At 38.0% G+C, this 14,113-nt stretch overlaps 1 protein-coding gene and 1 long non-coding RNA gene across 2 annotated transcripts in view; one reads left to right on the forward strand and one right to left on the reverse strand.

Annotated features, from left to right (window-relative positions):
- Nucleotides 1–14,113, reverse strand: part of LOC114529115 — an 81,453-nt gene that overhangs the window by 23,708 nt on the left and 43,632 nt on the right. The gene's annotated exons all lie outside the window — the stretch shown is intronic.
- Nucleotides 350–3,586, forward strand: LOC114529117. Its single transcript, XR_003687580.1, has 3 exons — nt 350–1,820; nt 2,887–3,024; nt 3,366–3,586. It is a non-coding gene; the product is annotated as an uncharacterized LOC114529117 (long non-coding RNA).

The raw sequence follows: 14,113 nt of genomic DNA on the forward strand, positions 1-14,113 counted from the left end.
AAGGTAATTTTCCCATCTTGAATTTTGACGGCGGAAACAAATTAGCTCAACAAGTCTAATCTCAATTCGAAGGAAATTATGCAAATATTTTGCAAGGGAAATATTTCTGTGCAAGTGAATTTTTCGAATGAGCGAAATTTTTCGCCCAGCTTACATTTCAATTGTGAGTATTCGACCACGAAGCAGATTCCTTTGAATGATCACGAATGAAAATATAATAAACCGAAAATTTTCATTTAATCAGAAAATTCAGCCCAATAGTCTTTTTCATGAAATTTCATGAAATGAATTTTGGCGTAGCTTTTTACAAAAGCATGATTCAAGCTTAAACTCCTCAGTTAAACGTAACGTTTTGCGGCAATGGCAACAAGCTGTAAATCGCATTTCGCAGTCAGATTTTGGCCATTTCCGAGTTTAGGTGAAGACTGAAGATTGTAAATATGTGTTTAATTTGTTCAAAGCAGAGAAACTATACTTCAAATAGCGATTTGTAGCCGGGTTTCTCTCAACTAGAAAGCGTTTCCAAAGATGTCCCTTATTCCTAAATTTGTTGTTTGAAACATTTTTACTTCCTATAAGTAAGAAAAATGGTTTCCTCAATGCTTACACGCTTGCGGAAACTGGGAAACGTTTCATGAACCATCAAGAATTACAAATGCATGTTTCAGCTACAATTATGTATTCAAGTTGGGAAATATAATGTTTTAAAAAGGTCTGCAATCATTCAAGTATATCAAATACACGAACTGATAACCTGCACGAAACCTGTTGTGTTTACAAAGGAAACTTGTCGTTTTTCCAACATTTTCGTTCCGTGCAACTTGACCTTAACGCGTTGCATGATCACATGTACTACTTTTTTGTTCTCCGGAATTTCGTACGCGGCGTCAAAGCAGTGGAGAGTTTTCAATTTCTAATTGCCTGAATACATCCATTTGGAAGCATGAGAAAAAATAAGTCATAAAATTATTAATAAACACTGTTTTTAATTACTGCTAAATCCCATTGCTTTGTTAAAAATTTTGACTCCAAGCAACGATATTTAAATCACAAAGCAGAATACATAAATTCATAGCTATGGTTTTCAGACTTTTCTTAAATTGTTTTCAAAACGGTTTTCATTTAAATCTCCCATTCATGGCGCCTTTTGTCGCGTTGTTTACCTCGATCCAACAAAACTACGCAAATTTAATCTATTTTCTACAGCTGCTCAGCTAAAATAAAATTAAATTGTCAAAGCAAATTTCATAATAAGGCCGTGACACAATCAAGGGAACTCGAAAGTGTATATTTTGTATTAAGTTTAATAGTTTATTTTGGAGTTTTTTTTTCAACTCGACTGCATCAATTTTCGAAGACAATAGATAACAGTTTCCCGATAAACTTGCTGCAATTATATCTTCAAGGAATTCTTGTGAAGCATAGTCGTAAGTGCTCTAAGGCTGTTGATAATTTTTATATCTTTGAGACTGCTATCGCCGTTACAATCATTTTCGCAGCTGATTAATTCTTAAACTGGTAATCCGATTTGTATAACCGGCGACATCTTCGTCAAACGAAGGATTTTTGAAAAAAAACCGATTCAAATCCGGTGAGTTTAATGTTTATTATGAATTTTTTTCGTTTGTAAAAAAATGGGTTTGTAACAGTGCACTAACATTGATGCACAGACAATGCGTTCTGTGAAGATTAATTTGGATATGTGAATATGTTTAATATGCACTGTTTTATACATCCTCATATATTGTAGAGCTGCAATTTACTCCGGAGGCTGTCAAAGGATTTATCTAGCCGCTGTGTAGTGTGTATAGAATCTTGAGGTAAGTATGTAGCTATATTTAAACATTTTTAGGGGCCAGTGCAGGGAAATAGTATGCAATGTCTTTATATCTAGGATACGTCAAATTTATCTCCCTTTCGTAACAATCTCTCAGTTACTGCAGGAGCTATAGAAAGCGTAAACTACATAAACTGACTTAGTTTTTCTTACCTATGGATGACCGGTAAGGTTCATCTCTTATTGATCCAGTGTTACTACAGGAGGAAGCCTAAACTAAACTAACTTTATTAAGTTTATTTATACTGGATAGCTCTATCAGTTCTAAACTGTTCCTCCTAGAGGTCCAGTAAGGATTATCTCTTATTGATCCAGTGTTACTACAGGAGGAAACCTAAACTAAACTAACTTTATTTATACTGGATAGCTCTATCAGTTCTAAACTGTTCTTCCTAGAGGTCCAGTAAGGATCATCTCTTATTGATCCAGTGTTACTACAGGAGGAAACCTAAACTAAAATAACTTTATTTATGCTAGATAGCTCTATCAGTTCTAAACTGTTCTTCCTAGAGGTCCAGTAAGGATCATCTCTTATTGATCCAGTGTTACTACAGGAGGAAACCTAAACTAAACTAACTTTATTTATACTGGATAACAGCTCTATCAGTTCTAAACTGTTCTTCCTAGCTAGAGGTCCAGTAAGGATCATCTCTTATTGATCCAGTGTTACTACAGGAGGAAACCTAAACTAAACTAACTTTATTTATACTGTATAGCTCTATCAGTTCTAAACTGTTCTTCCTAGAGGTCCAGTAAGGATCATCTCTTATTGATCCAGTGTTACTACAGGAGGAAACCTGAACTAAAATAACTTTATTTATCCTAGAAAACTCTATCAGTTCTAAACTAAAAGTCTATGCAGTAAGGATAATTTCTTATTGATCAACTATTACGAACTACAGCAGGCAGCAGGCAATCAAAATTGACTTTAAAATAATCAGATCTGTCATACTTTTCGCCAAAGTGTCGATCACGTTTGCATTTGACATATTAATTTCAATATTTGTGGCGCTGTCTAAACTTAATGGCCAATTTCTAACTTTATATAGACATGATAAAAATTCCGAACATTACCGGAGGGTATGTGTGTATAACGTGGATCATATTAGGACTTTTTGGTCAACTTGGGAACACCCTTTTCCGAGGAAAATGTCAAAATGACGGATACTTCCAATTCGTAATGGACAGTAAGTAATATATCATGATTAGTCAATATTCCGTCGTGTCCAAATAGATTTATGAAAGTTTTATTAGTTTGTGGAAACAATTTGTCCCCCAGGTGGAGGGTTTTTTAGGGCGCCTCTATTTGCTGCTGTACGAGAAACTTTGCAGCTTCTTTAAATCCTGTTTCTTCTGCATAATGTCAGGGGCTGTTCATATGAACCCGATTAACTGAAATTTAACTAACCAAGCGTCTTTTCTTTGCTATTATGAATTTCATTGTTTTATCAAGCGTCGTCGTATGTTGGCCATTTGTTTGTAAGGTTTACCGCTTGTTGGAACCCGACAATTCATTCATATGTTTTAGATTCCCGTCTCAAGCATTACGTCATTTCCACGCACGACGTCCTCTCGCTTCAAGACTGTGTCGCCGAATGTCTCAGCGAGGCCCGCTGCAGTTCGTGTAACTTTCAAGTCAGCGGCATTCCGCTTCACAAATGTGAACTGAACACTAAGTCAAGATCTTCCGCGCGACCTGGGAGCCTGATACGAGAGAATGGATTCCAGTATTACGAGATCAAGGACTCTAATGAGGTGTGTTGTTTTAAGACCGCTTTCCATTTTGTAGTAATTGTCGTGAACGAGTCATTTTGAACTTAACCACTGTTTAAGCTAAACGGGCTTGATACAACCGGCCCCAATCGATTTCATATTCACTCCTTGTTCCAGACTGAGTCGTTATGCCAAAGCGCCGGATGTCGAAACGGGGGAAGCTGCGTTGAAAATTGTGAGACATTGTCGTTCCCGCATCATATTTGCAAGTGTCCTCATCATTTCACCGGAGTCCTTTGCGAGATACGAAAGACTGGTAGGTTTGATCACTAATAACCTTGTCAGTTCTAAATTGTTCTTCCTAGAGGTCCAGTAAGGATCATCTCTCGTTGATCCAGTGTTACTACAAGAGGAAACCTAAACTAAACTAACTTTATTTATACTGGATAGCTTTATCAGTTCTAAACTGTTCTTCCTAGAGGTCCAGTAAGGATAATTTCTTATTGATCCAGTGTTACTACAGGAGGAAACCTGAACTAAACTAACTTTATTTATACTGAATAGCTCTATCAGTTCTAAGCTGTTCTTCCTGGAGGTCCTGTAGGGATTATTTCTTATTGATCCAGTGTTACTACAGGAGGAAACCTAAACTAAACTAACTTTATTTTTACTGGATAGCTCTATCAGTTCTAAACTGTTCTTCCTAGAGGTCCAGTAGGGATCATCTCTTATTGATCCAGTGTTACTACAGCAGGAAACCTAAACAAAAATAACTTTATTGATACTGGATAGCTCTATCAGTTCTAATTAAACTGTTCTTCCTAGAGGTCCAGCAAGGATCATCTCTTATTGATCCAGTGTTACTATACAGGGGGAAACGGAACTAATCTTCTAGAGGTCAACACTAGTTTTATCAATTTTGCTAATTTCAATTTCAGGTAATTTTCTTCTCAAGTACAACTCCAGCACGATAGATCACGACACTTCAGTGTCTTTGACTGGGCCAAATTTCCACTATCTTGCTGTTCACGTCTGGGTGAAACCACACTCCAGAAATGGTGTCGTGTTTAGCTACGCCACCGCCAGCAATCCCAGAGAAATTGCTTTGTTGTTCAACGAAACAAATGTCATTCTTCATCTCGGAGGCCATGTTGTGTAAGTGAAGTTCTTCTTATGTAACTTTTCTAGTTTGGTTTCCATTATTGTATGTTTCTACCTTTGGCCCTCTTTCGTTCGTCCCACAATCAGGAGTTTATTTGTGTTCAAATACACTGTAGAACAAAAATAACTGCAATGCCCAATTGAAATTCAATTCAATAGTGAAAGATGGAATTCAATTCAATAGTGAAAGAGATGGCCTGATACAATCTTCATTTATAGCGAGTAAACAAACTTTCTTTGTAGACGCTTCAACTTCACAATTCCAGTGGACGAATGGAGTCAAGTCTGCTTTATATTTCACGCCAAAACCAAGATAATAATTTACCGCGATGGTTTGAAACAGACGACCTTCAATATACTTGATCAGGCCGGCGAAAACTCAGGGTCACAGAATACCATTAATATCGGAGGTGTTGGAACACTCGTTCCAGGCTTTGATCAAATTTCTCCTGGCAAAGTAAACAGAAACTCGGGTGCAAATTTGACCCTGACAAGATTTTACGTGGGAGATACGTCATGGTTTACTCCCGGTGAAATCCTTCGCATGTACAACGAGCCACGTTTCTCCGTCGTCACAAAGACATTTCGAGTTGATTGGAGATCTTTTTATCAGCCTCCGACAGACGGTCGTGTATCAGCAATTGTTGTGCCAAGTTCTGAACCTGATTTAGGTAGGTGAGACTTTCTCTTGCTGCAGAAAACGTTAGAAATGCACCGATAATATTCAAGAATGGCATAATCGTCTGTCAGAAACTCCCCAGCCACTAAGATCATGTAAACAAAAAAAGGAACATTGCCCTAAGGGCTGCTTTCCACTGTCGCGTGTTTTGCACGTACGTACGCGCACGTAAAGGCTTAAAACCTTCTAAGTTGTTGATTCTAATTTTATACCAGAAAAAACACAGCAAATCATCAACGGAATCCAACCTTATGCATCTATTCAATCGTTGATTTTATAAGCATCCTTTAAATGATTCTAAACGTTTATGTGCACGCACGTAGAAGAAAACGCGATGGTATAAAACAGCCCTAAGTCAGCAAGTCCTTGTGATCTGCAGAAGTTTTAACTGAAAAAAAGAACAAGTTAATCAACTTTTTCTGGTTAAAGAGTTAATCAACTTTTTCTTGTTAACGAGTTAGAACAAGTTAATCAACTTTTTCTCTTCTTCATTTAGGTGATTTTGATATACGATTTCCAGGTAATCTGAACATGACTATAGACTCGATCTACATACCTTCATTGGAAACATTTGCCTTGTCAATGTGGATGAGAGTCAACGTGAGCCATTATGGTAATCAGGCGTCCATATTTGAACTTGGTTCAGAGTCTGGGACTTTCCTGAAGATGACGCGAAGTGCGATGCCAAAAAATGTTGATTTCTTCCTCAAATGTTCAAACTCGACAATTAAGTTGTAAGTGTTGTGTCTTTGGCCGTGACAGATGTTCTGTTTCAACTTCTGGACCCAGTTGTTCAAAAGCAGGTTCATGTAACCTAATTTTTTCATCGTTTGTTTATACAAGTTTAATATTTTTCCATGCGTATTTTCTGGTTCACTGAGAAGTTATATTTTTGAAACGAGTAGTGGTGAAGAAGCACATAAACTAAAACAGCGGATTAAAATTTAACCCAGGGTTAGCGATAACCTGGATTTGAACAACCGGCTCTTGAACGTAAACACTGCCATTTTAGGGGCTGTTTACATGATCCCGCTTAGCGGAGATTTAACGAAACGTGAAATGACTTTGAGGTATTGAAATAAGTGTTTATGACACCAAATAAGAACATGCTATTGTTATGATAACTACACGATTACTAGGATCGTGTTGTATACTCATTTCAATACCTCAAAATCATCCCACGCCTCGTTGAGTCTCGGCTGAACGGGATCATGTGAACAGTCCCTTAGTATAGTGCAAATAAAATTACCGAGTTTTTTCCGTTTAGTTAGTTAGTTTAGAGTAAGGCAACCGCTAACATTTAGAACTCTTTGCAGCATCTTCGAAAATGTGATAACTGATGATAACTGGTTTCATCTAATATTTGAATGGTCAAAGTCTCACAGCCACGCTGTTTTGTACAAAGATGGTACACATAAGAGTTCGCGACTTAATCAAAAGTTGAACGTCACCATGTCTGCTATCTATAATGGTACCATCAGGATCGGTGATGGTTTCGTTGGAGACATCACAAGTCTCAACTTGTGGTCGGTATTGTTTTCCTCGCATTTTATTGCTTTACTGGCGTTTAATCCTGGAAATGCAGCCGGAGATTTGTTTTCATGGAAACGCCTGAGGGCTCAGAAGTATTCGGAGAATTTCACAAAAGTTAGCCCTTCGGCTTGTCAAAAACGACCTGGTAAGATGCCCGACGGTATTGGTTGGTTAACTTAATATTTTCGACTTTTTGCCAAAATTTTCCACCGGTAGGGACCTATTCACGAGTCGCCAGCGGCGAATGAGTGTTTAAACAGCTTTACTGATATCTTTCTTGCCAAACATGTCTAAGATCTATCATTGAAACGAATGAAAACGATAACATTGGTGGAGAAAATTCACACATTTCTATGTCAACTTTTTCCTTGAAGTCATACTACATAACATAATATCTCTCTCTTCTGCAAATAGATATGCAGTGAATAGCCATGGATTATATATGTAATGATTTATACTGTTCTTTGTTTCGTAGGTAAATTTGATTTGATATTTCCACAACGAAGTCAGGACCGTGTCAACTATATCTTAAAGAATAGCTTCTGGGTAAAGACGTTCACCGCAATAACAGCGGCATTTTGGATCAAAGTCCCGTCTCCACATGAGGAATTCACGCTGATATCGTACGCAGTTCCAGATCAATTGAACGAGTTCAGTGTTCATTTTGGAACCGCGGGACTTTGGGTGTATATTCACGGGCAACAAAGGTAACCATAGCGCCATTTGTGCGTAATAAATTACATCTTCTCTTAGAAGTCCAGATTTAAAGGTTGAGATCAGTGGCGTACCAAACCTGATGATTATTTATTCCTGGTATGCAAATGTTATGCGCATAACAATGCGAGATCCGAGATAAAATTTTGCCCAAATTTCGCGTGTTTCGAATCTTTCTCATCAAAAACACAAGTTCATATTCAGTTAAAGGCATGACGAACGTAAATGTTGTTAGATCTATTCAGACAACACAACGCATTTCAAAAGTATACAAGTTAAAAATGTAAACAAGCCGTTTGTTTACATACGGACTTGAATCACTTCCACTTTGAGTTATTATCATTGACATTATTCATTCCTTCAGAAACTGTAGGCGCACTGGCAAAACATCACAGGAGTCAGTGTGTTTTCTAGTCCGCTTCCTTATTCATTGCTGAAACTGTTTGTCTCTCTTTCCAGGTTTATTCCGTTGCATCGTTCCGAGATTCTAAACGGGTGGCATAACTTTGTGATATTTTATTCATCGCGACATCGCAAGCTCTCTTGCAATCACAACGGTAATGTGATTGCGAGGCTCTCGGCCCCAGAAGGTGCTTTACTTGCCGAGGGTGGCGTGCTTGTGGTTGGAGCCCAGCAAAGCCGTTACAACGAGGTGAAGGACACGACATTCCAATTTTCTGGTGAACTCTCGCAACTTCAGGTATATCGGAGAACGTTCACGCAAAATACCATTCGTATGTTTTCCCAACGCTGTTCGAATATTCCGGGGAACTTTTTCCGGTGGACACACATGCCGGCCGCTATTAAAGGTGATGTGCGCGTGCGTCAACAGTCCGAATGCTTGAAAGTGAAACATGGCGAAGTTGGTTGGTATTAATCACTGATCTTGTAATACACTGGATGTAGCAACTATGAGGACATTGATCATCACTGATCGAAAAGAATTGCTACATCACGCGAACCCCAGTAGGGTTCTCTGTTCTGAGGTTCCACGAGATCATTAATTCTTGCCTCGTTTTTGATTGGTATCAGTTGCCTCATCCAGTGTATTTTAAGATCAGGGGCTTGAGGTGGCGCACGCGCATTAAAGGACTTCGGAGGCATGAACTCTTGTATAATTGTATTCGTTTTTAATATTTGCACTCCTTCGCACGTAGTTGTATAATAAAAGAGCATATTTTAATGCAGTGCGTAATTACGTTAATTTTGACACGATGATATTGCATCTTAGTAATGGAGACCCAAGTTTCATACACGTAGAGGGCGCCGTGATCTGTGAGATTGAGTTGAGCTGCAAATTTTTGTTGCAAAATGTTGTGAATGAATCGCGCTGCGCTTTTGGTATATAGCAGCACGCAGGGCCAAACGGGATTCGTTAAACTATTCTGTGTTAGCACAAAGTTCATCTGATCAAATAATTAATATATTGGATATTTGATTAGCAGAACGACAGGCAATCAATTTGGTTTGGATCCATGCCATAATACGTAATTAATCATAAATAATGAATCGAACGAGCTTTAATACTACTGAGCGGTAACAATTTCCCTCCAAATAACAGATCTTTATCCCTGAAAATTGTAGTCCCAGTCAGGTTTTGCTTTTTGTTCCGAATTCAGTGATCTGTAACAAAGACGAACAAAGTTCACAGAATTATCGAAAAATTTCTGCAGCAAAAACACAGTAGGGACACGATTTGCCTCCACCAGTAATCTGAGTAAAGCTCAATGACAGCGGTAAAGTCTGCGCTTTCTGGCTTAGGACTTTATGTTGCATTTTTCAATGTTTCCACGGGATGATTTTGAATGTGGTATGATCTTAATTCCATATTTCCCTAATCAAGCCAAGCGCGGTCTTAAAAAGACATAATATACAACAATATATCTCGAAGACAAACGGCAGTTTAACGATTCAAATAATGAAAATTGCAAATGTAATCATTGCTGATGATATATTCTTGGCAGCTGTTTGGACCAAATATCAATTTAGCCATAATAAAAGTGCTCAAAATGCTAATTGGAAATTTAGTTTCCACACAGCCTGACACCAAAATTATCTTTGAACGTTTTTGTTTCGTATCCACTTTATTCCAAAGCCAAAACTAATCATTTGGCAGCTAGCATAAAGTACTTTCGCTTTAGTTTAAAAAGGGGTGATCATTTTTATTGGCGGTAGGTATTTAATTCCATTGTAGAAGTATTTTCTTGATCCACTGAGCGAAATAAACAGTAACTAACGCAGGTGAGTTCTTGTTATTAATTTTCTCGTCCTTCGTATTTTGTGTCAGTTTAAATAAAATTTTTAAGCGGATCGAAAACGTCTCAAGTTCCATAGTAAGTTTTAATGCAGGATTGCAAACACCTTTTTTATTGCAACAGGGAACCACACTGGCCATATTAGCGCCATAACTCTGCGCTTTCCTTTATACAAAATAGTTCTTTGACTGTTGATGTTGCGAATGCCTTCAGCCGTCCAGCAATTTTTCTTTCTTAGGATTAATATTCCCCGATGGATCCACGGGTTCTCAAGCAATTTTGCAGACTTCTGTGTGCATCATGGATCATTGTTGGACATCTCTGTACACTTGGGAATACAGTTTACCGTGGTGAATGTCGGAGTGAGGGATATTTCAAGAGCGTAATGAACGGTAAGTGCGTCGATAATGTTTGTGCGTTCAAAGCGCTTCTGGAAGATGGGATTTTCTCAATACTTTCGATGGTGTGCGTGTCAGTCAGTTACGACCGATCTATATGAGCCGAGAGTATTAGACGTTCACATCCATCAAAAGGTGAAAAAATTTATCGCAATAGACGGTTGCATGTTACCCAGATTCTGACAGGTAAAACTCTTCAAAGTTCCCGGTTGCAAGGACTAATCTTTCATATCCTCTAGTTAAATATCCCATATCTCGTTTCCAGACTCCCGCTTAAAAGATTACGTCATATCAACACAAGACGTCCGTTCATTACCAGACTGCGTCATAGCGTGTCTGGACGAAAAGAACTGCAGTTCGTATAACTTTCAAGTCAGCGGTGATCCGCTTCACAGATGTGAATTGAATTCTAAAACAAAGTCGACAGCGCGACCTTGGAGCTTGGTACGAGAGGATGGATATCAGTATTACGAGGCGATTGGCTCGTTGAAGGGCAACAACGTTCCCAAGGCCTTTTCGTCTGAGGTGCGTGAAAAAGAACAGACAACTCTATCGCAACTTCCTGTTCTTCTAGATTAACGGGTGAATATTGAGATTATGGAGTTGGAAATTACGGTTAAAAGAATTTGAAGAGTCAATGTCCGCAAAAGATTGGTGTTACTATTTCTATCGAACTTCCATATTTCACTGTCTGATGTATGGCTCATAAATAACAATTTGGAGCCTTAAGCTTGCTTCTCATCGGTCAGGGAACGTCAGCGATGCTTGTTGTTTGTGATCACTGGAGAATAAATTGCCTTGTTAATATATAGTTTGTGTAAATTTTTCTTCGTCACCTGCGGCCAAAAATTGCATACATCCCCGACTATCAATTAATGATGAGAATCAGGTTTTACAAACTGTATGTGATGCTGTTTTTTTTCTATTTTAGACAAAAGACTTGTGCAAGGCGGCTAGTTGTTTAAATGGAGGTACTTGCAGAGAAGGTATCTGTCAATGTGCAAGTTCATATACTGGCAAGTCTTGTGAGATCCTGAAGACTGGTATGTTTTTTTTTCCATATTATATGTAATATTGACGTATTGTATAAATGTATTAAGGTAAAATTATTATTCAAAGTTTAATGTTTTTTTCTGGCTGTTTAGTTTTAAACTGTATTTGCGATTCCGAACGTAAATGTTTGAACTTCAAAGCTAAACATCTTGCTTTGGATAGCATAGAAGTCGGGACATCTTTAATATAACCATTCAGCGTGATGAAATTAAACAATCATTGGAAGGAAATTAAGTAACTTTATCATGGAATATAGTTGAAATATAAGCTGTGTTAGCGAGTTGTTTGGTCTTCGTTGTTTAAAGTCAGTCTTTTGCAAGCTTGCTGCAGTTCTGTTGGGATATGCAGTATCAACTGTTTGTATGCTGTGTGCATTTTATGTGTTATGACAACATCGTCCGCTAATGAACATAATTTGATGTAAAAGTACTCGGCAGAAGTTATGTATATTAGATTTTCGCATCGATTTTCCGTAGGGAGTTTCCTTCTGAGTTACGACATGAATGCAACGAGTGACTACACTTCAGTGTCCGTAACAGGAAACGCATTCACTACGCATTTGGCCGTGTATCTCTGGTTGAAACCAATGTCCAGTGAAGGTGTTGTGTTTAGCTACGCCACGACTACCAATCCCAGAGAAATGGTTTTGTTGTTCAATCAAGCACATGTTATTCTTCATCTTGGCGGTGAAGTTATGTAAGTAAAGTAAAAATGTTCTTCCTAAAGGTCCAGTAAGGATCATCTCTTATCAATCCAGTGTTACTACAGGAGGAAACCTAAACTAAACTAACTTTATTTATACTGGATAACTCTATCAGTTGTAAACTGTTCTTCCTAGAGGTTCAGTAAGGATCATCTCTTATTGATCCAGTGTTACTACAGGAGGAAACCTAAACTAAACTAACTTTATTTATACTGGATAGCTCTATCAGTTCTAAACTGTTCTTCCTAGAGGTTCAGTAAGGATCATCTCTAATTGATCCAGTGTTACTACAGGAGGAAACCTAAACTAAACTAACTTTATTTATACTGGATAGCTCTATCAGTTCTAAACTGTTCTTCCTAGAGGTTCAGTAAGGATCATCTCTTATTGATCCAGTGTTACTACAGGAGGAAACCTAAACTAAACTAACTTTATTTATACTGGATAGCTCTATCAGTTCTAAACTGTTCTTCCTAGAGGTTCAGTAAGGATCATCTCTAATTGATCCAGTGTTACCACAGGAGGAAACCTAAACTAAACTAACTTTATTTATACTGGATAGCTCTATCAGTTCTAAACTGTTCTTCCTAGAGGTCCAGTAAGGATCATCACTTATTGATCCAGTGTTACTACAGAGAAAACTAAACCAATTTTGTACCAGATGAACAATTACTTGATTTTTGTGATTTCAGGGTTTTCGATGTCATTCTGCCATTGGATAAATGGAGTCACCTGAGCTTTGACTTAAAATATAAAACCGAGCTGATCTTCTACCACAACGGTTTCGCGTTTGAGGTTAAGAACACAACTATCAAATCACCTCATGGAATTACCATTGAAGGAACCGGGGTATTGGTACCGGCGTTTGAACAAACATCTCCTGGTAACGTTGCAGTGAATACGAGATCAAATTTGACCATCACCAGGCTATACTTGCTGGACGACAATTCAGGGTTTAGTGTATTTGAACTCGTGGGAGTTGTAAACGAACCAAAATTCTCCAGATCCGTCCCTGAGCCATTTCGCGTCGACTGGAAGGATTTTTATAAGTCCAATTCTAATTCAAGCGACTCTGTGTTTATATCGCCAAGTGATGAACCCGATATAGGTTGGTGTTTTATTGTTTTATTTGTTTTATAAATTTGCCATGTTAAAAAGTTGCAATGAACTACACATAAACTACAAATGAACTACACACATGCAATGGCTAGAATCACCACACAGGGATATGTCTCCAATAACGAGGTTCCACTATAGATTGGTGTAGTCTCTCATTGACTCAAACTCATCGAGGACTGCTTCTTGCTCCCGGCAACTTGCAATGCAATTCTACTTCTGAGGTATCTGAAGCTGTCAAATACGAACATCTCCCAATGACATCTTCTACGATATGCTGACGTTTTCTTAGCATTTCGAACACTCTTTACAAATGAACATCCCTCAAAATTATAATCGCATTGCAGGTTGCAAGGAAAATTGCATAGCTTAACAGCGCTTTAAAGCTGTATAGCACTATTCACCAGATAATGTTTTTTTCAACCTAAAAATCGAAACTAACCCGTTGTGCGGTATAACCTGGTTAGATGTAAGTATTTTAAAATTTGTGGGTCTCTTTAAAAACTGCCAGCACCAAATTTGTAGCGTCGTTGCTTTTCAGGCATGTGCTGATCGATAACGGTTGAAGATTTCATTAAACCTTTCTCGAATGTATATTGACAAATAAATCTTAAACCAATTTCTTTCCATTGCAGGAAACTATGATTTGAAGTTCCGTAATGCTCCGGATATTGACATAAAAATCGCAGATGTGCTGCCGATGAAAACTTTGGTTCTGGCGATGTGGTTGAGGGTTACCACCGTCACAGACGCAAGAATTTTTGGCCTTGGATCTGATGATAGGGCGATAGTGGTGTTAAGACAAAATGCTACGGATCATGGCTTGAGGTTTAAAATTCACTCAGATAAGTAAGTTATAAGATTTGTTTCCAAGATGATTGGTAATTTTTCGCTTCAAAAAGATTGCTGTAGAGGACATATGAAATCAATATCGTGTTCAAAATTATAGCT

This window comes from Dendronephthya gigantea, unplaced genomic scaffold (assembly GCF_004324835.1).
Source record: "Dendronephthya gigantea isolate DGI-Jeju-01 unplaced genomic scaffold, DenGig_1.0 000053F, whole genome shotgun sequence".
Taxonomy (NCBI): domain Eukaryota; kingdom Metazoa; phylum Cnidaria; class Anthozoa; order Malacalcyonacea; family Nephtheidae; genus Dendronephthya; species Dendronephthya gigantea.